The 20,104-nt window shown below is 35.6% G+C and overlaps 1 long non-coding RNA gene across 2 annotated transcripts; it reads right to left on the reverse strand.

Moving 5' to 3' along the window:
* Window positions 1–204: 204 nt before the first annotated feature.
* On the reverse strand, window positions 205–14,692 carry LOC106016048 (uncharacterized). 2 transcript variants are annotated; one of them, XR_001188463.4, is made up of 3 exons: window positions 14,524–14,692; window positions 9,966–10,106; window positions 205–1,736 (listed from the first exon to the last, which is right to left on the reverse strand). It is a non-coding gene; the product is annotated as an uncharacterized lncRNA (long non-coding RNA). The 2 variants fall into 2 exon arrangements; XR_002400654.3 differs by having other exon boundaries at window positions 14,399–14,692.
* Window positions 14,693–20,104: the final 5,412 nt, after the last annotated feature.

A 20,104-nucleotide genomic window follows, 5' to 3' on the forward strand; every position in this document is an offset into this window, starting at 1 on the left:
ACTTATTGATATAAATTGTTCATGGCAATTTTATATTTAAGTTGGTAGGCTGCTTTACAAGCCCTGAACTTTACTGAGAGGCCTATAGAGCAGTTAGGATTTCCTAACAGGTTCCTGGCAGTGCATAACCTGCCTTGATTTCTTTAGCTATTAAAGATTATCGTTTTTATGAGGTAAGATTAAAGACTGCTTGTGAAAAGGAGATAGATGTTTAAAAACATATCTTTTTTTATTAGCTGCTGTTCAGAAACCATACAGAATTGATTAGTCTGTGGCATTTTCATGTCTTCCTTTTGCAGAAAGTAAAGGTTTTTAGAGCTGTTCCAACTTTTAAAATATTTCAGTTACACATTTCATCTATTGATTCAACTCTGAAGGTTGCAACTGCTGTGGAAGTTGGTTTTATAGTTCTCTTTATGCAGGAAAATACCAATTTACTTAAATGCCAATTTCCATTCCTATTTGTGACATCAAAATGATTTTGAAGTTTGAAAGAGGAATTTGGCATTTTCAGAGACAATGAAGGACTTATCATTGATGAAGTGATGCAATAATAACCCAAGTTTTCTGTTTCACATAGATGCATTGGCATGAGGGGATGGAATTTTCAGATTGATCCCAACCAGTGTGCTACATCCACCCAGTGCAGCAACAGGGGTTCTCTGCTCTCAAAAATGACAGTTTTGAAGTAGTGAAGCCTGACAGAAGGATACTCAAAAAGAAGGTAGAGTGCAATGCACACCTGGAATAAAACTAATTTTTAGATTTCACACAGGAGGATAAACTGAATGGAGGCTTGGGAGAGGATTATTTGTAGGCTGACTTGACTTCTTACCAAAATGCCAGGTTATCTCACTTTGTGAGACTTTGACTATGTGTATAACAAGAAACTCCCATTCAGTATTTTAAAAGTCTCTTTAGAAATGTATTCATCAATACATTCATGCATTTACTAAATGCTTCTGAAAGTCAGGCTTTCTGCTCCCACAACAGTAAGGTAGCACAGTAGCAGAATTTAAACATGAACATAAACATCACGCACTCTAATGGCTTTCTGGAGGCTTATCATGCTGGTGATCTGGACCTGCCTGGACAGTAAAGCATCCAGAGCACTTTCTGTAAAAGAATATAACCTTGCCCATGATATTTCTTTTGTCTGTATATCATGTATTTTGTGCAAGCTGTCTTTTCTTCTTTCAGCTCATGACACAGGCGTAACAATATTTTTATAAACTGTCTGCAAATTGGTGGCATATAGAGCTAGAAATACAAGCACATAATGATGATTTTTACCATGAAAAAATATTGGAGGTGTATAGGTGGAAAATTATCAAAATCCTTTAGAATGAATGGGAAGATCTACTTTTTCTACTGACAAAATATACATATATAAACTAAAACTTTTTTTTCAGTAAATTAGAGCTTTTTCCTAGCTGACCTTTAGAGGGAAAAAATAGTGTTCATATAAAATAAAGCTAACAAGATCTATTGAGCTCTGCTATGTTTTTTAGGTCTGTGGTATATCTAAACACTTCCAACACACACACAAATCAACCAACCAACCAACCAAAAAAGGTGGATAATTACATTTGAAAAGGTAATTTTTTGTGTGTTAGTTCTTGGAATGTTAGATTTTTTTCTTCTCTTGTATACACAGACAGAACTTCATTGAAGCAGTCATTGATTTCCAATCTTGCATCAAGATCTGCCAGCTCTGAGGCACACACAAGTGAATCCTGCAACAGTATTGGAAACACTGTCAATTTTAATGTGGTACTTTTAATGATCTGAATAAGTGTGGACATCTTATTAATAACGCTATAATACTCATCAGTGATTTTTACAGATACAAATCAAATGCTCAGTGAACTATCTATTATATAGGCCATCTAAGCAACTGAATGCTTCATTTCCCTGGTAACCGTATGCCCTACTTGCTGTCACTGATTCTTCCAGAGGAACCATATTATGCTGTTGCATCAGCCAAACATAATGTAAAAGCACTTGAGAACACATGAGGCCCATTGGTTAAAACGAAAGAGAAAGGCATCATTTGGGGCTATTTAAAAAGTGAATAGAGAACTTAAATTTAGAAATGTCTTAAAGCCACAGGTGCATCTAATAACTATAGATAACGGATATCAGCATCTCTAAGCAATGTACAGCTCATTGTGAATGATGATTCATTCAAATAAATGACTTGCCCATTTATACCAACAGGATTAATACAGGCATATCTGAAGACAGCTCAGAGATGAATTGTTAATAGCAGTTGAAGCAGTTGTGGAAAATAACATGACCATGACAGTGGTCCACCCTACATCCACAGACAGAAGACATGAGTTCTGCCCTTCCCACAAGCCTGTTGACTTGGGCTTCCATTTACAGCACAACATGACCTGCCCTTACTTGTCCCTAGACAGATTAACAGGACAAATGAGCAACACCACAATGTTGAAACTGGTTATAAAACCAACATGCTGAACAAGATATATAAATTCATCACTTGTAAAATGGAAATCAGCCTGCTAAACTAGCTTTACTTCTAAATGATTTTTTTTTCCTGTGACACAAGTTACTGAGTAATTTTTAATTTATTATAAGAGCAACTGAAAGCAAACAATCGCAGAGAGAGACATTTTCAGTTCTTCTTCATACTGTGGATCAGTGCGCATTTAAGTTAGCAGAAAAAGTTGTTTTTAGTGAAACTAGAACTGAGTCTTAAATTGTCTAAATTTTATGAAATTCAATACATTTGTACATCCTTGAGGGATCCTAGGAAAGAAACTAGTTTACGAAACTGGGTAAATACAGCTGAGTGATTGATAGAATTCATATAAAACTCATTAATTTCAGTGGAGGTTGGACCAAGGTATATTCTTTGAAGCATGGGAGATTACAATTGTAACAAATGTTTTATTTTCTATATAAAATATAGTGGCTTCATGGCATTTGTTATCTTTTTATATATCTTTTATTACTCCAATCATTTAGCCTTAAAACAATAAATCCTATTTTCCACTGGAATTTGTATATAGAGTCATCTTAGGTTTTCCTGAATAATCATTCAAGTCCCTTGTGGTTTAACTTGATGCAACATGTGAAAGCAAATACCATTGTCATGGCACCTCAATAATCACTAAAGCTAGATGAAGAAAAATTGATAAAAATTAAACAATTAAAAAAGCCTATTTTAAGCACTCTGCTAGATATTTAGTTCTCTAATACTGAAAAAAAGAAAAGTAAAGTAAGAAGTTAAAAAATTCCATTGTTAAGAAATTGGGGATTATTTTGTAGAATGGTTTTGCCTCCAGTATTCTTAAAAGACAACACTAAGCATTTAGGTAGAAAAAAATTTCTAAAAATAGCTGGGAGTATTCCTATATTGATATTTGTCTACAGCACTCAAAAGCATATTCCTTATAATTTAGACAGAATAGCATCTTGCCCATTTTTGAATAAAATGATAAAGTTAAGAAGGTTCTATCATCTAAGTGGGAGAAGAGATTTCAAATTCTAATCTGTATGAATTCATAATTTGAATACTTTAAGAAAGCATGAGTCTGTAGATTATAATTGTACAAGTATGATCAATATACTTAAATGTTTGTTTAATGGCACAGTGAATTATCACTCAAAATAATAATAAAAAAGGGTTATCTTAGTTTCTAGGCTGAAGTTATTATAAGTATCAACATTGCCAACAAGTAACATTAAGAGCTAGAATCACTTACAAATCTAGTCACCTATAATATCCTCTGTTCTGCCACTGAAATTGTACAGTTGTGTAGGGAGAATAACTACAACTCACTGGGCAGAAAAGCCAGAATAGAACAGCAGTGATGCCCTTGCTAATGGCATAATCACTCTCCTGTCAGGAAGGTGGGCAGGAATACGATATTGTTTGGAGAAAAGGATGGGTAGTAAAGGTAAAGCTGAACATCGACATAAGAAAGCGAAACTGAGCGTTGCAGGACTATGTGCATTTATTTCTAAATTGTGATGCTAATGCATCACAAAAGCATCACAAATGATGGTAAAGACCATCATTTCTACAGCATGAAGAAAGTCTGGGTAAGCTCAGCCAGAATGGTTGCAGACCCAACAATATAGCCACACCTTGAAGTCTGAATGTGCTTACACTCCTGACCGCAACATCTCAGTGTTAACACAGCCCTGTGTCCAGCTTTTCTTATCAAGTGGCTCTAGGCAGCCCACTCCATTTCCTCTATAGAAAGCCTACTTTCCTACCACTGTGTTCCAGGTATCCTGAATCCTGAGTACTTTTGTGTACAACTCTATTGCAGGATGGAATAAGTACACATTTTTTTTTTTCCCTCAACATTTCATAGTTGCCTTTGTATTGAAAAAAAAAAAAAGTTTATTCTTTTTACTCAGAATTCTGTTCTGCCATTTCAAGGGTCGAGTATCAGTAACACCAAAAAAAACAAAACAAAACAAAAAACACTCATAATTGTATTTAAAAGCAGGCAATGAAACACCTGTTCAGTGGGTGTCTGTGAGCAACCTTGGTTGACCTGAAACCTCATTATGATGATCCCCTTTCTTCTAAGTAGGGGACAATGAGTATTACTAAATGGGCTTCATGTTGCCTCCACAGAAAGGGCCAGTACAGCCTCAGAGTCTGTTTAATTTTTTCAAGATTACTGGGGGAAACTTCCTGTGCTGGTAGAGAAGCAACAAAAAATTGAAGGCACTTATACGGCTTGGACCACAACATGTGTATTCATGAACATATGGGAATTCTTCAGCCTTTGCCTTGGAAAACTAATGTACTATTTTTGACTGGGTTATTCAGATTAAACCACAAGGAAAGGAGAAAAATAAACAACCCAACAACTCATCAATGCTCAAACCAGCATAAGGGATCACAACTCCTTTGCTTGGAAGCAAAGGAATGGATCCTCTACAAGGACAGCCTTGGCTTTCTACACCTCCCAGGACCTACTCTGGGAACCAGTCATATAGTTTGATTAAGGCAGACAGTGTCAGGTTCTGACTGAGCAGGAAGAAACCCTAAGGAAAATAATTATTGGAAAATATTTTTATTGGATTCTGTAGAAAATTGAATTTATAGGGCAGTGATAAAATGGCTGCAGTGTCACCTTGTTTTTAAAGGAAAGGTGTTTACTATATCAGATTATCTAGAGCACTTAGAAAAATCTAAGGGGGATTAAAATGAGAGATCAATCTGTAAAAAAAGACTCAGTACTTGGAAAATGGTATTATGTACCTTCATTTGTTATTGTTCGGAGTTTAAGTAGGCACTTGGGCTTTCACACATTCTTGGATTTCTCTCATTATCCCTTTCCTTTTACATACATAAGAGAAAGAGAGAAAGTTAAGTTTCTTTAGTCTCAAACCCTCTTACAAATTATTCAACCATGTCCAATGTTGTAATTAAAATGTGCATGGCATCTTTTTCAGCACTGCAATTTATTTTCTAGTAGCAGCAATTAATTTCTAATAATCTCTACAAAGGAGGATAGCAAAATCTGCTAAATGATACTTTAAGCAATCTCACACACCCTCTTCTTTCAGATTTACTCTGAATTTTTATTTTTCACTTTTTCATTTGCATTTTCAAGAAAGCCTAAAAGTAACTGTCTTATAATTCATTGTAAATCATCTGAGACATTCATCAAACCATCATCTGAACACAAAGCATGCAGATCTGAGAAACATGCTGCAGCTAGAGTAGAGGACAGGTACAAGAGAAGTACAAAGATAAATGAAACCTGAAGAGAAACACACAGATGTCAAGGCAAAGCCAACTGTGTTGCCACAATATAAACAAATTTTCTTCCAACAAACACTTACACAAAACTTTGTTTGCACAGTATTTTTAGCAGAGACTGAGGAACAGAATTTACACACAAAAACTGCCTGCTCAACTCAAAAACTCCTCTAGGTTTGCAATCAGAGAATTACATGGAGACAAAACTACCAGTTATACCACTTTTATACTAAATTTCATATATTTTATATGCCAAGTAAAAGGCAGTTGAAGCAAACTGGAATGGCAAAGCTTTAGATCAAAACATTTTTATAAACCATAGACTGATTTAAAATTATGTACGCTGATGATAAATTGTCTCAAAATAATCTATAAACAGAAAAAAAAGTGAGTAAATATGTCAGTAACATTGTTTAGTGAGAGGAGAATATCTCCCATAAAGTAATCCATGTCTGGATCTGTGGGAATCATTTTGGTAATTAAGACACGTATTCAGTGCACTTGGACCTCAAAGTGTCCTATTCTTCAGCTGAAGGAGATACAAACATGAAGTAATTCTACAGTAAGAATAATGTGGACTTCCTTGGGATTGTGAAGAAAATGAAGAGTTAGGACTGCATCTATAAAGAATTGTAACTATTCCTTTAAAGATTTTTCTGGACTAGAAAGAGGGATTTCCAGTCAAACCTAATCTAAACACAATCTTCTTCCTAAAGTAAGCAAGTAAATCTGTCCACTCAAAGCTGATTTTGCTTCCTCTCTTGAAACATGTTCAGTTGTAATCAAACAAAAGATGTTATACTGAATTTCCACTTGGATAAGGATTCAATTTAGACAGTGTGTCTTAGATAGACTGTCCTAAAGATAACCTGACTAGTTATTTTCAATAAAGCAAGAAGCCTTAGTATTTCATCAGATATGATAGAGCCCAAAAGAAATTTTGTGAAGCTTTTAACTTTTATGAGATGTCAGTGCAAGTTCAAGCAAAATTTGCAGGCAATCACTGAACTTTAAGACCTATATCTATCTGCTGCCTAACTTTTTATTTTTCCAAGAGTCCTTTTTATTACGTTTGTTTGTTTTCCATGCATGTAACAAAAAACAAGTCAATTCAGAACAGTGACAACTTTGGTCTTCCATCGATAGTGATTTGGCATGTGCTGTTTATGTTCCACTTCCTGAATGTAAAGACATTGAAAGACTGAAATTCTGATTTTCTTGAATTATGTTATTTTTTCCTCACTAATTAAAATATTACCATGTATTTAGCAATCTAGGTTGATCTTAAAGATATATAAATTAATAAATTTAAAAAATCTTCCTTTACTAGGACTAGCTGGAAGATCATACCTTGATTAACATTCAACTGGCATTTGAAAACACATGAAAGAATAGGTGATTTCATATAGGGCTTTCTGCAGCATACACAACACTGAACCACAGTTAACTCACTGCTTAAAATGGCCAGTCTGAGATCACCTAAAAATGTAAAAAAATAAAAATAAAAATAAAAATAAAATAATCTGTTTCAGGAAGGGAGACACACTTCCCCATGGGTGGTGATAGCTGAAATTTCTCTGGGTTCTGGTGACAAAAAGGGTCGGTGTATGCTTTCCACGGTTTTGCAGTTAACTTTAAAACTGTTTTTCACATGCTACCATCTGAACTCTCTTTGGGATGTATTTGGTATTGAATTTTTCCTCTGTTGAAACAAAATGATAGAAAAGCCCTCTGAACTCTCACCTCAGCACGTTCTCAGCAGTCCAGCTTAGAAAGCAAGCCTTTATCTCTTTGCTGCATGCAGCTTCTCTACTGCAGCTCAAAGGCCAGGTGGAAATTAAGTGCAGTCTTTTGGATACTGGTAGCAGAATACCTTCCTTCCACATCCTGAGTCACACACCATATGCTTCATGCTTATTCACTGATTTGAATGGATATGCACCTATAGACTTGTAGGTTGTACAACTGTCTGTTGGTAAAAGTAACGGGCAGTAATTATTTGAAATTTTCTACTGCAGCACTGTCACTGCTGTGATTCCCTGCTTTTGTTCATGTCCATCAGAAACGCTTTCCTGAGGATAATCTAACCCCATCTCAGCTTTAAACTTCTGGTTTCTTACTTGAAGTAACTCGTTTTTGAAAGAAAATGTTGAAACACATACTTCACAGTGTACACCATGCTCTGCTCAGCTGAGGGCAGGCCGCAGTTCTCAAGAGCTCTCTGTAGAAGGACTGAACTGAGCAGTGTTTATACAGCAAAGTTTTCCTTTGCTCATCTCCTTGTGTTCCTGAGTTCCACTTTCCCCATCAAAATTTTATATTTTCAGAGAAAATTCATTTTGGAGAAAGAGAATTGCCAGGTGCGGAGCTTCAGAGCTCTCCACAAAGACTATCTCTGTCAGTAGCCATACTGCAGGCATCCCCTTTCACATCTCCCGCTGTGTACCTGATCTCTGAGCTAGATAAAGCATGTCTAAGTCGGAGGAGATGGGAAAAGCTGGTTAAATTTTCATGCAAATTTACTCTTTTAACTTGAAATGTTGTCAAATATGACTGCTAAATGCTATGCACATCTGCTCTCTAGAAACTGGGAAGCATGACACTCTCTGCTAACACCACAAATGACTTGTTTATTATAGTGGATTTCTGTCTAATTCATGTCTGTAATCTGAAGGATAAAATTTTAAGTAATCAGTGCTCTCATATTCCTTGGATCTATTATGTTCTTTATGTATATACTGTACACAGATAAATATGTCTGTGCTGATTTTTCCCTAGCGATTGGAAGAACTATTCCTTAAAACTGTTGGCTTAAGAGCAAAGAAAATACTGCAGCTGAAGCTACTCTGAAACATTAATTATCTCTTTAGTATTGACCTAAGGAAACATGTGACTGAGGCATCCCTGAAAGAGGAGTTAATGTAGTCAAACTAATTAGTTTGGTTGCTTATGAAGAATAGGGCTTTGTTTTCAAAAGCAATGAGAAACTTTCAAATTTCATGAGAGCAAACATATCTTTTTAAATATGTTTCTCACATTTTGCGCTTTGGGAAGTCTTCCTAAGTGAAAACCATTTTGCACAGCAACTAATAAAGGGAAACAATATGAAATGCCTAATCTAGTAGTTTTAGCAAGGAAAATAAAGTAGGAGAAAAAAATAGTTCAAACATTTCTGATTCATATGTAATATGAAAAGCATTCTTACAAAATATGCGTGGCAGATGTGGTGGCACAGTAATAAAGAATGATTAGCCACATTTCTCATTAGTTTGTGTCCCCCCTCCCCATAATGGAAGCAAAAATTTATCATATCAATTAAATTGTAATTGTAAATTAAATTGTAAAATTAATTAAAATTAATTGTAAAATTAATTGCAAATTCAATTGTAATTGTAAATTGTAATTGTAAATTAAATTTCAATGGTAACCCACAAATTATGTTTTTTTTTTTTGCACTAAAACATTTCTTTTTGACAATATAGATAAGAAATTAACCTGAAAATCAGTAACATGAACGAGAAGGTATGAACGCACAGGTAAATTTAAAAGTTATTATTTAAGACACTCACTAGACAAAAGTGATAGTTTGTTCACAAGAAACAATATATCACTGTACTTGTGCTTCTGTTCAAAGAGGGCTACATCAAGATTTCTTTCCACCTTTCAATAGGTCAATCCTATGTTTATCTTGTCACTCCCAAGGAAAAAAAAAAAAAATAGACTTTAGTGAATGGGAAGAAGCACTGCTCTAGCTGTTTGGGATTTCAGCCCATAACCAGGGCCAGTCAATCCTCTGCTTGCTACACCCTTCCACCTATTCCACCATTTTTTCTTGAGATCTTTCATCCTTGGGTAGTTGCCCACATGGTGTGGTATTCCTGGTACGGTACACACAGTATTTATCTGCAGATTCTAGAGGACCCAAAGGTCCTCTTTGACTAAGCTTACTCGTATTCAGCCTCTACAACTGGCAGAAGTGCAGCACTCTCATGGGAAAGCAGACAGAACTTGTTTTGTCGTCATCTATTCTTCCTATGAGAATGTGCCACTGGTGCTGTGTTGTACTTATCTCTTTTTGCCTGGCCTCCTTGAGCCTGAAAATTCTTCAACTCTGCTGGTGTGTGATGGGGAAACAACTGTTTGTGTTTTAGCTTTAGTCATCCACATTACTTCAGTCAAGACAATGTGGATTTACCCTGTGACATACCTTGTTTACAAGCACAGAGAGACCTTGCCTTTCAGATCAGGTTACAGTCATGCCATTTTGGTCTTCTTTCTCCTGGAGAGCCTTTAAGATTGAGGTCATCTGGAGTATTCATTGCTGGGTGAATAGGTTCAGCAAGCACAGCTGTGACAGGTATATGAAAAAATTTTATTTCTAAGTAAAAATGTCCACAAGCCATGAAAAACCATTTTACAATCCCGCTAGTCATATGTTACTGTGAATGTTGCATACCCATTCATGTAGTGTATATATTACTTGAGAAAGTTTGTGTTTTAGCCTCAAATGAAAAGCCTTTCATCCAATTTCATCTAGGCTAATCAATTACATTTAGAACAATAAACATAAATATATATTTACAACTATATATTTATGCTATTCCCAGAATGTGCATCAACACAAATCCTAAGTCACAACTTAACTTGGCTTCTCTGGGAAATCAACTTTACTTATTAAGTATAAATCATTTACTACATAAATATTTTCCTGTTAGGAATAAAGTATAGTATATATCTCTTTTATGGTGGCAATATTTCTCATATCAATCTGCATGCACAGAGAAAGATGTAAATCCAATATAATCATGTTTCATTAAAGAGTTTGGAACTTCCTGTTAGTCTCTTCAGTCTACTTTTCAACTAAACACAGATAAAACTGCATTGATTTAAAACATAAGTCTTCCATGTCTATAATTTCTATATGTAATAAATAATTTTATATTCAAAGCAGAATATGCTTCCTTAAATATGCAAACAAGATGAGTCAAGTGAGAAAGAAGCATCATAAAATAAATGATGTGACTGGCCTGAAGCATTTGAGATTGCAATTGAAAGATGACATTTTTAGGTAGAATCTTATAGCATCTGCAGTTTCTAAAAAGAATAAGATGTAACCTTGCAATGATAGCTCTTAAAAGAATCCCATATCCATTTAAAATTACAAAATTGTCTTGACAGTTAAATGTTTACCTTATGTGAGCTGACATTATCTAAAATGTTCAGAGAACATTGTTGTTCTTACTGATGCTTTTTTTTAAAACCTAATCCTGCATGTGAACAAAAAGCTTTGTCCTTAGCTTCGGAGAACACAAAACTAAGCCATTACATGACATTGTGTATTATTTCCAGAGTCTCTTTTACTTTCAATCCTGTGATACACAAGCTACTCCTAAATACTGTATGTAAACAGCCACAGGATTTTTTATTTTAAGATTTAGTACAGTCTATTCTAAGCATGTACTTCAAGTATCTCTGTGTCTAAACATCTAAACATTCAAGCATATATTCTTGTAGAACTTGTAAGACATCAGTCTAGCAATGTTTTACTTGAAATTATATAAATCCATAAATTAAAAAAAAAAAAAGAAAAAGATTTGCAGCTAAAGAAGGTTTAGATTTTATGTTTGCACCCAACACATAAGAGAATAAGCCACCTGAAGCACACCAAAATATTCGTGGTACCTTGCCAAACTCCTAACTACCATCCTACTTCTTCCATTACTGTTAAGTACATAAGTGCAAGTTCATTGTCTTTCATCTACTCATACATTTTCATACCCCTCTACCTGAGCTCACTGCCATTAGGGTTCTTTCAGAGATGAGCTGACCAACATGTACCTATTTAGCCTGCAAGTCATTGGCATGTATTTAGCTCTGAAGTCTGTTGCTACTGTCTCAGACATGGAAAAGTATTTGCATGAATGCCAGTTTGTCTTTTTTTATTTTTATCTTTTTTTATTATTTATTTTTATTTATTTATTTATTACTTTTAGACATACCTTTTTACTTCAAAGACCCTTTTATTTGGTAGTTACTAATTAGTTTTGTTTAATACAATCAATAGTGATTTTATTTAGCCTTGGAGATACTTTTGGCTTTGTGGATTATGGAAAGGGGAAGACTGATGACAGCTATGAGACCGACCTCGTGCAGGCATCATTACTAGACATTTCCGAGAACCAAAAGGAAAAGTAATATGAGAGCTGTTCACATGGCTAAAATGCTTCATCAGCATCCATCAGCTAAAATGCAGAGAGAGAAAGCTTTTATTTTGTAAAGACTGGCCACCTTCCAAACAAATGATTCCACCTCCAATCTAATGAGAGCTGTTGCCCAAAACATGTTTCATTGATCCAAACTAATGAAAAGCATATTATATTTCCCATATAGATGAACACTATATGGAAAAAACACCAAGCTACTCTAAAAATCAGCTTTTGTCCTAAGCCAAAACTTATGAGAATTTTGTATTTTATAGCCTCCAGCAGCTGCTGTGACACTTATGCAGTATTTTTGGGCTGACTTCTTTGGAGCATGGCTCTGCTTTGGAGTAGTTTTCACATGGCATGGTGAAGACAGGAACTAGCAGGCCTTGATAAACATGTGGCAGAGTCTGAATTACTGACATGTTAGGTGTTTCACTCATCTCACATTTAGGCACCTATTGCCTCCTGGAATCCAAAGTCTCCTGGTAAACACCTTTTCTTCATAAATAATGCATAGATCAAGTAAGAATAAGATATACAAGACTATCAGAAAGCTATGCCATTAGCAAATGTTAAAAAAGAACAAAACTAGGAAGTATCTGGAACTTCTTTCCTTTGGGGCTTAAAAGATGACTTTACATATCTTCTGTATCCAGCTGGATTATGATTTCTACTCCAGCAGACAAGGCTACACAGTTTACAGAGCTCCTTCACTACACTTCTGAATTACTGTCTGGTTGAGTCAGAGAACCACAGAATTTTAACATGAATCTTACTAGACAACTGGTTGTTTCCTACATTTTCTGCTACACCCACACTAACTTAGAAGTAGTGGAGAAATGGTCTGCTTTTGGGTGGGATGGTATTTGTCGCCTTTACAGAAGTATTCTTTTTAAAAAATAGTTGAAAGACATGATCTATGCAATTTTCTTAACATTTCTTAAGAATTACCATTCTGCATTGAAGTCTGATGAATTTGAAGAGCTCTGCCCCTATGGCACACACTGCAGAGTATGTGCCCAATATTGCTTAAAAAATATATACTTCCATGTTTTTCAGTACAAAGCACTGTGCACCAAAGTTTATTTTCATGACTCATTTGAAGCAGAACACCTCTTATGCAGTGTAGAGAGCTTAACTGTGCATACCTATCCTTTCAAATACCAGAAATCCTACACAAAATTACTCTTAGAATCCCATTATCGTGTTGAAAATATAATCACCAGTAGATTGCTACTTTAGCACAAAATGGAAGTTTTATAACTTAACCTTACAATAATATTAATGGCTTATCCTGAAAAATATATGCAAGCAAATCATGATGAAAGATGTTTTAGGGCCTTTATGAAATGGAAGTGGAGCCAGTCTCTTCTCACTGGTAACCAAAGACAGAATGCATATGAATATCACAAAGCTGCACCAGGGGAGGTTCAGACACGATATCAGGAAAAGTTTCCGGTGTTAGACCACCCTCACAGTAAAGAGCAAGCTTCATAAAGAAGTGTCATAAAGAGGTGGTTGATGCCCCATGCCTGTCAGTGTTTGAGAGGCATTTGGATAACATCCTCATTATTATAAAGCATATTATGTTCTTCAGCTTTTGGTTATCCCCTTGAAGTAGTCAGGCATTTGGACTAGATGATGTTTCAAGGGTCCTTCTAAGCAAACTGTTCTATTCTAACTCAAACTGAAGACAGTGTAGTTAGTGTCTGCTCTAGAGTTGCACCCCTTAAAACTTTTGTCTGCTGTGAGACAAAGCTTGATTTGTAGACAGTCTGACTCAGCAGAATATTGCTTTGCTGAAGGATAGTTAATATTGTAAAAAGTATTTAGTTAGCTTTTTTTTTCCTGGCAACTACCTAAAACAGAGGTTTGACAGTATTACATCAATCTAGGAAGTATCACTGTCTTTATAGAGTAATAAGAAATTTTCCTAATGCCTGATATAGGGAGAAAATTATTATTACATTTTCTAAAACTACACAAAACTTTGTTACATTACTGATCAATGCAACACCTACAGAAGTAGTAACAGCTGCAAAATCTGTGGAGAGGAAGATAGGCTGCAGTTGGTAAAATTATTGCTGTGCTCATCTTAAACAGTTTTATGGAACTACTCCAGCAGTTTGAAAGTTTCTGAGGATTTCTTTCATGCGTTCTTTAGGACTGAAGATTTCTGCAAGTTGCTGCTCTATCATCATATTAGGTCACCATATAAGCTGCCTACAAAATTAAAATTATGTACTTCAAAATTAGTGCCTTGCTATTAAAAATAAAGAGTTTTTTTTTTTTTTTTTTTTTTTTTTTTTTTTTTTTTAATTTAAGAAGAAACTAAAGAGTCAAACAGATTCTGTACTAGTACTGCTTCAAAACAGTGGGTCCAAAAGACTCCATGGAAAAATTCAGAGTATATTCCCTGCCTCCCATAAAGTACCTGCAGGGTGTGTACAAGAGGGCTTCTGTGCCAGGGCACAGCACAAGCAGGTTTTCTCCACAGGGCTGGCAGCAGCAGAATCACAAACTAAGGGCAAACCCAACAGAGGCTGTGTTCTCACTGACCGGCTGCATCCAAGTTGTATGCTGAAAACAAGGTCCATTGATGACCAAGACACTGCAAGTTGATGACTGATGTCCAGGGTCCAGCTAGGAGCAACAAAGGAAGCAAAACTACGTGCTGGGTCCCAGGGTCAGCTAAGCAGAACTAGAAGCAAGCATGCTTACACCATGAGCCAGGAAAGAAAACAACAGAAGACTTGAGCTTAAATAGTGCCCCAGACCTAAAGGCAGAGAGTGTGTGGGTGAGGGTCCCAGGTGACTGCTCAGGGCAATCAGGGCCTCTTGGTGACCTCTGGGCATTGTGAGGGTCCCAGGTGACTGCTCAGGGCAATCAGGGCCTCTTGGTGACCTCTGGGCATTGCCAATGCTGGTGGTTGTCCTGGACCTTCTTCCTGTAGCCAAGCCTGTTGCCTCACCTTGAGTATTCCTTCCATCTCCAGAAATTAAATGGAGCATTTGCCCAAAATGCCTTTTAGAATGTAAAGTGACAAGCATCAAAACACAAACTTTTAAGCAGATACTTCTTTTTTTTTTTTCCAGATGCCTACCTGAATAAATCACCTTCTCCAGCTGTCAGTCACCTTCCACCACAGCAGGATGTCTGTGGCAGGGAAGAGACATGAACCTGGAACCCCCCAGGGTGGTAGCTCAAGCTCCTCAGACATAAGCCAGCTCCTTATTATATTGGGACATTTCATTATTTATTGCTGTGAGATAAAGCTGCTGTAAGTAAGTCTGAATCATTATATATCACCTGATGCTTTATTGAAGCTACAGCATTTTAGCTTTGACTGAGTCTGATCTGGGACAATTATGACAGGGTTTTTTACCTTTCTATCTAGGGAGATTACTAGGTACGCTTCAAAAATGAGGAGCAATGAATTTATGTGGCTGGAGTTCAGATGTGAATATTTCTTTTCCACATCCTTTACTGAAAGGTCATCTTGATTACTGCTCTAAATTCCAAAGTTAGCCTTTTAATGAAGGATGATTGCTAAAACATATTAAAGTATACCACTAGAAAACAAAATTATCCTCTTCTCATCATCTTTGGAGAAGAGGGATAACACTTCAATGCCTGGATATTTTTTGATTTATGCTGCAAGAAATTTTAAGCTTGCATGTTGTATCTGTGTCTTCCCCATCATCACAACCAATGCACTGTGGACAAAACAAAAAGAGACTGGAATTTCTTTTCTGTCACTACATTCTTACAGTCCAGTTTCAAGAAAAAACAATCCCCATTGCTAGTGTGAGACCAGTTTATCCAGGCTGATTTTGGAGATGCAGATGTATGTATGCAACTATAGAATATGTAAGTAAAAACATTGCTCTGCTGAAGGGTATTAGCTTGCAACAGCTTTGAAACCTATTTGGCTGGCATAGTGTTTGTTTCATAGATCTAACTTACTGTCAGCAAAACGTGGAGATGCTTTTTGTGGTCATAACATTCATGCTCAAAATTTGGGGTGGAGAGGGGAATGGTGTGATTTTCTGTATCATCTTATGGGATCATCTGTCCTCCTCTAATAGCTTTTGAATATATTAGCCAGTTTCAGCTAAATGTGACCAAGGGGTAGAAGTCCCAGCGGAATTCTATTCCTGATCTACTGAGAGACATGGAAAAAATATAGTAATTTTCATTCAGGTATCAGCCTGCTGATTAAAAGCTGCATGCCTATCCACCATGCATATCTCTAACCCAACCTTAGCACAGGTGTGGCAAAGATAAATAAGAAACAGGAGAAGAGGCAGAGGATTCTGAGGGAAGTTTAGAGAAGGTGGCAAGAGACATCAGAAGGTGAAGAGAATTTTTTGTTTTTGTTTTAATGGGAGCAAAGTGACGAGTCACAAATCTTCTGGCAACCCAGATATGTTAGTTACCCCACTCACAAAACAGCTTGTTTTCCGTGAAATGATTGATAAGCCATTCTCATCACAATTAACAATTAAATTTCAATTAAGTATAGAAAAATTGTTCTTTCCTAAAAGTAGTGACATGAAGATAATTTTATTGAGACTGATTAGCTTGTGGTGGAAATGCAAGGGAATTTGATAGTGCTATTCATTTGTGCAGCTGTTCTAATGTATGCATTTTTTGTACATTCATGATAACCCGTCTTTATATTAGTTTCTACTCCTATGAAAATGGATGGAAAGAGTCAGAATGACAAATCCTGGTTCTCTGACTCATTGCAAATGAGAATTGTGTTCAGGTATCTGCTGTAACCTTGTTGTGGCAGAGATCGTCACTCTCAGAGTTACACAGATCCTTCCGGATACAGTGCTTCAGACAGAAATAAATAAGGAGAGTCTCAAAGGCTTTGATTTGAGCCTGTTTTATCAGTTCTCTAGCCTTAAGGCTGAAGACATTTTCTACTATACTGTTTCCTTGCTTTTGGTAATATTAAGAATGTGGAAACAGAATAAGCAGACAATTTAATCAGAGTGTAATTTTAATACTAGTAATGCAGATGTTTTCCAAAACAGAAGCAGAAACTAAACATAAAAGACTGAAAGACTTCATAATTTCCCATAAATTATTAAAAAGTTATTATATTTAGCTAGTAGGACATGAAAGTTTGCAATTTTCTCAGAGAAGTTTGAAATTTAAAAAACAGTTTAAAAAGGAAGGAAGGAAGGAGGGAAGGAAGGAGGGAAGGAAGGAGGGAAGGAAGGAGGGAAGGAAGGAGGGAAGGAGGGAAGGAAGGAAGGAAGGAAGGAAGGAAGGAAAGAAGGAAGGAAGGAAGGAAGGAAGGAAGGAAGGAAGGAAGGAAAAAGATAAACCTGCTTTATATAATTAGCTTATATTTGGAATTACCCCATGATGCCTGGCTGGAACAGTATATATCTGTATAATTTCTGTACAGAAAACAAAAACCAAATATATCCACATAAGTTGTTTTTCTTTTTCTTTTTTTTTTTTTTTTTTCTTCTTAATATCTTTTTCAATGTCTTTTTTCATATCTTTCACTTCATTGTTTTCTCTGTGATTGTGTAGACTGTATAGAGGCCTCATAAGAGTAAGAAGAAATCTAATTTTCAGGCATAGTTCTTTATTTCCTTTCATCTTCTGTAGACATAAGTAGCAAAGTGATTTAAAGGAAGCTAAAAACCTGCCTGATTTAGAAGTACCTCATCTTGCCAACTTTCTTCAAGTTCTAGTGATAAGCTGGTCCAGCGCTCTAGTGTACTGCTAAGTTGTTTCCAACTTTAGATGTAATTTAATATCTTGATATTTGGAGATTTATCTTTCTACTTTCATGTAGTTTCTCTCTTGCTCTCCTTCTCTCTTTCTTTCTCACTTTGTTTTTGTATCTGGATACTTGCATTTTTCTGCATCCAATTTCACAGAGGAGGTTACCTGTAAATCACAGTCAGTTTTAGCTCTCTTGTGGTCAGTGAGTCAGCAGCCAAGCAACCGAAATTTTTTCTAGCAATGCTCAGGTAGCCTAAATTGTTTAACATCCTCCTCATTTGCAGACATTTGTGAGGAATAATCTTTATCCTATTTACCTATGTCTTTGGTTGGCACAGGAAGACATTTCATTACTTCACTTCTCATACCTGATAGGACAGGATTCAAAGCACTAGCCAGGATCCAAAGTTTTGTAGGCTTAATTTTGCCTGGTATTCTTGAATTCTTCTCATTCTCTTCCACATAGTCTGAAGCTTCTCCACAGTTCCATGGTATGTATTTCTCTCTTGAAGAACAGCAGCAATAATATTTTATGTAAAATAAAAACTCAAAGCTCTTTCACAGAGGTCATCAGGCATCATTATTCCCCTTTTACATATTAGAAAGCTAGAGCATAGATGATAAAGACTTGCCTTTGACCATAAAAAATTCAGAGGCTAACTAGAAAAAATGTGCAATTCCTCATTTCCAAAAGTCTGCCCTTGGTGATGAGCAGTTATCTACACAAATCCAGCTTTGCAGGTCTTTTTTGCTGCTAACCTGACCAGATACATGAATATGATACAATGGTAAATTCTGTGTATCAGGAAAAGAAAATAATTACAGTAAATTTTATTCTTGCACATGGAAATAGTTCTTAATTTAGGATCAGCCAGGTTCTATTTTGCATGGATTGCAAAATAGGTTCATTTTGAGTGATATTTAATTGAACTGATGTACATTTAATGTAGCTTTGGGAAGTCTGATGAACAATTACAACAGATTCCATGGGAATTTTGAGACAGAAAGAGAACAGGAAGAACAGATGCTGCATGTAGCTTCAGAAAGATATTGAAATCAAATATGATTTTTACTATGCAACAATAGTAAGAGTCATGACGGATTTTTTTTTTTTTCCTGGTTAAGAGATAATATACATAAGTGCCAAATATGCACATTAGTACAGAAGATTATTGGATATGCCCTTAGATATCTGAACCATACATTCTCCACAGTGCTCTATTTCAATGAAATGAGTATTTTTAAGTTAGCAGCAGGAGAACTAAAAATATAATATTATGCTTTTTTCTCAGTTTTATAATTTAGGCTTTATATCTAAAAATATATATATTTATAAATAAAACTTTTGATATATCTACATTTAGTTCTTCCTCATTTAATTTCTTGGTGCTGAAAGCATCTGTCTTCTGCAAGGTATGCTTGATCTTTTGTTTCTGATTTAAGCATCCAAAAAAATTGTAGCATAAGACCAGAAAATGTCAAGTCCTAAGTCATGGGGACCATATTGAACAGCATGACAATTTGCTTTTATTTCTGTTTCAGAAATATGCCTGAACTTCAATAGGAATCTCATAATCTGATAGTAAGGACCATTAAGTTTAGTGGGGACCAATGGACTGCTTGCTTTTTCTAGGTTGTCACCTTAAAACATCTCTCTTCTTCTAGCAGAAAAACATGCAGGCTGCTAACAATGACACAAGCTCTAGGTCTAGACTACCTCTAGTCTGCTAGTCAAATAAGAGCACCAAAACTTTGAACTTTCACATTTTGAACATTTGCTCCTTAAGCAGATGATCAAAACCAAAACAAACAACCAAAAATAAAATAAAATAAAACAAAATGAGAGACCACGGAAAATAGTTGATGTTCAAGGAAAGCCTTTATCTTCTTTGAGATCTTTTTTAAACAGCAGACTATATGCATGACATTTTTTTTTTCCATTTTGTTTGTTTAAGAGAAATAAGAAATAGCTTTCAAACACATTTCTAAGTTCATAAATTTAATTTGGTGCACTGGCAATAGTTTAAAATGAGTCTTATTTTTATGGGTATGACTTGCTGCTGTGTGGAAAACTAAATTGTTCCTGGAACCGAATAAACACCACATGAATCTTTAAATACAGTTTCAAACATACTGTGGTGAGGTAAATAAACTTCATAATTACTGTGATAGATTAACTATAAAATCTTGTTAGGATACTGTTTTATACTCTTACAGGAAGCAACACAGCCAAGTACAGTTATCAGGGATTTTTTGGGAAATCCTAGTTTTGCATAATACATGTAATTTGAATTCTGTGCAATAGTTGGAAAATAGATGAAAATAATTTTACATGGGATATTCTTGTCCACATTAGGACAATTTCATGAGGTGGTCTTCAACGGC

Source organism: Anas platyrhynchos, chromosome 4 (assembly GCF_047663525.1).
Source record: "Anas platyrhynchos isolate ZD024472 breed Pekin duck chromosome 4, IASCAAS_PekinDuck_T2T, whole genome shotgun sequence".
NCBI classification, from domain to species: Eukaryota; Metazoa; Chordata; class Aves; order Anseriformes; family Anatidae; genus Anas; species Anas platyrhynchos.